This window comes from Tupaia chinensis, unplaced genomic scaffold, assembly GCF_000334495.1.
Source record: "Tupaia chinensis unplaced genomic scaffold, TupChi_1.0 Scaffold000438_1, whole genome shotgun sequence".
Taxonomy (NCBI): Eukaryota; Metazoa; Chordata; class Mammalia; order Scandentia; family Tupaiidae; genus Tupaia; species Tupaia belangeri.
Window position 1 is genome coordinate 617,918 of NW_006159943.1, and position 2,885 is coordinate 620,802.

General features: G+C 45.0%; 1 protein-coding gene and 2 non-coding genes across 3 annotated transcripts in view; 1 reads left to right on the forward strand and 2 right to left on the reverse strand.

Moving 5' to 3' along the window:
• The window catches only part of PMF1 (polyamine modulated factor 1), a 37,578-nt gene that overhangs the window by 10,092 nt on the left and 24,601 nt on the right, over positions 1 to 2,885 (forward strand). The window lies entirely within an intron of this gene.
• Positions 324 to 430, reverse strand: LOC114009031 (U6 spliceosomal RNA). The gene has a single exon (XR_003550511.1). It is a non-coding gene; the product is annotated as a U6 spliceosomal RNA (small nuclear RNA).
• LOC114009032 (U6 spliceosomal RNA) lies at positions 1,265 to 1,371 on the reverse strand. The gene has a single exon (XR_003550512.1). It is a non-coding gene; the product is annotated as a U6 spliceosomal RNA (small nuclear RNA).

A 2,885-nucleotide genomic window follows, 5' to 3' on the forward strand; every position in this document is an offset into this window, starting at 1 on the left:
CACACGCACACGCGCCTAGCGTGAGTTTAAGCCACCGGGTCCAGGACATGAACCGCGGTCAACTACATGGGAGTCCAGTGACATAGCCATTATGCTAACTACTGGTCCCCGCCTTTTAACCTTAAACTGCACCACAGAACCATCCTGTCCTACAACATTCAAATTAATGTGATCGTTGTTCTCTTCTTGTCTCCTTCCTTGGGCTTTTCCTTGGGTGTGTCAAGCACCGGAGTCTCCTCAGCTGCTGTTTCCCAAAAGAGGTACCAGGTCCTCACCAAATGAGCACACAGGCAGCACCAGGAGTGCTTGATTCTTTTTTTTTATTAAATATGAAATGCTTCACAAATTTGCATGTCATTCTTGTGCAGGGGCCATGCTAATTTTCTCTGTATTGTTCCAGTTTTAGTACATGTCCTGCCGAAGTGAGCACACTTTATTATTATTATCATTATTATTTTTGGAGAGATTTTTGCCATAGGGCGCATGCACTCGCCAGACACAGAGAGAGAGGGAAAATGAGAAAGCAAGCCGCCAGGCCCAGGACTTGAACCGTGGTCAGCCATGTGGGAGTCGGTGTCTTAACAACCACACAACCTGCTTGCCCCAAAACTTGACTTTAAAAAATCAATCAAGTGTGGGACCAGCAGTTAACGTAATGGCTATGTCGCTGGACTCCCATGTAGTCGACCACAGTTTGAGCCCCGTTCCTGGTGGCTTAAAACTCATGCCGGGTGCGTGTGCGTGCGTGTCCAAGATCCCGAGAGAAGAATGGAGGAGAAGGGACTGTGGTGTAGCCATCCCCCCTGGGGGGGGGGACTTCTCGCTTTCTGTCTGAGAGAGAGAGAGAGACAGAGAGACAGAAAGCGAGAAGTCCCCCCCCCCAGGGGGGATGGCCACACTTCAATCCCTTCTTCTCCATTCTTCTCTCAGGATCTTGGGCAGGCGGGCACACGCGCCCGGCATGAGTTTAAGCCACTGAGTCCAGGACTCGAACTGCGGTCGACTACATGGGAGTCCAGTGACATAGCCATTATGCTAACTACTGGTCCCCGCCTTTTAATCTTAAACTGCACCACAGAACCATCCTGTCCTACAACATTCAAATTAATGTGATCGTTGTTCTCTGCCTTGTCTCCTTCCTTGGGCTTTTCCTCGGGTGTGTCAAGCACCAGAGTCTCCTCAGCTGCTGTTTCCCAAAAGAGGTACCAGGTCCTCACCAAGGAGCACACAGGCAGCACCAGGAGTGCTTGATTCTTTTTTTTTATTAAATATGAAATGCTTCACAAATTTGCATGTCATTCTTGTGCAGGGGCCATGCTAATTTTCTCTGTATTGTTCCAGTTTTAGTACATGTCCTGCCGAAGTGAGCACACTTTATTATTATTATCATTATTATTTTTGGAGAGATTTTTGCCATAGGGCGCATGCACTCGCCAGACACAGAGAGAGAGGGAAAATGAGAAAGCAAGCCGCCAGGCCCAGGACTTGAACCGTGGTCAGCCATGTGGGAGTGTCCAGCCCCTTAACCACCATGCCACTGCTGTTCCCCCGCAGCGTATTTTTTTTTTAAGCCACCTAGTCTGAGATTGAACCACACAGGTGGCCGTGTAAGATCCATGCCAACTAGTGATAGCCATTATGCTAACTGCTGGTCCCACACTTGATTGATTTTTTAAAGTCAAGTTTTGGGGCAAGCAGGTTGTGTGGTTGTTAAGGCACCGACTCCCACATGGCTGACCACAGTTTGAGTCCTGTCCTGGCAGCTTGCTTTTTCTCGCTCTTTCTGTTGAGCATGCATGCCCTATAGCAAAAATTTAAAGTATAATAATAGTAAATAAAATTATGTCATAAAATAATTCTTTTTAAAAAGTCCTAATTTCCAGGCCACCAGGTGTCGTGGTGGTTAAGGACTGTGGACTCCCACATGGCTGACCACGGTTCGAGCCCTGGACCTGGCGGCTTGTTTTCTTACTTTCTCTCCTTTCTCTCTCTCGTTTGCTCTGTCCCTCTCTGGTCAGATTAAAAATAATAAGTAAATAAAGAAAATTAAATAAAATAATTCTTTAAAAAAGAAAATCCAAATTTTCATATGATTACTTTCATCCTATTTTTTTCACTTTATGGTTTGTGTTTTTGGAGTCTTGCTTATAAAGGCCACATCTAGGTCACAAAGATAATCTCCAATGCTTTCCTCTGTTTTATTATTTAAATCTTTTTTTGCTTATGAATGTGAGTTTTAAGATTTTTTGCTATAGGATACTTACTGGAGTGAGAGGTAGGTAAAGTGAGAAAGCACTCCCCTGCCCTGTGGGGAAAGTCACACTGTAATCCCTTTTCCTCCATTCTTTTGGGATTTGGGGCACCTATGCACACGCAAGCCCAGTTTTTTTGTTTTTTTATTTTTATAAAGGGGAGCACATTTTTTAAAATTTATTTATTCATTCATTTTTTATTTTAATTTGATCAGAGAGAGACACAGAGAGAGAGGGAAAATGAGAAAGCAAGCCGCCAGGCCCAGGACTTGAACCGTGGTCAGCCATGTGGGAGTGTCCAGCACCTTAACCACCATGCCACTGCTGTTCCCCCGCAGCGTATTTTTTTTTAAGCCACCTAGTCTGAGATTGAACCACACAGGTGGCCGTGTAAGATCCATGCCAACTAGTGACCCAGAATGTGACTTTAATAATGTTCTCAGGACCAGCAGGTGGCATGGTGGTTGAGGCACTGGACTCCCACATGGCTGACTGCAGTTTGAGTTCTGGACTTGGCTTGTTTTCTCACTTTCTCTTTCTCTCTGGACAAATTAAAAAGTATTAATAAACAGGGAGCAGCAGATGGTTAAATTTATTTTTGGAGAGAGATTTTTGCTATCGGGTGTATATGCT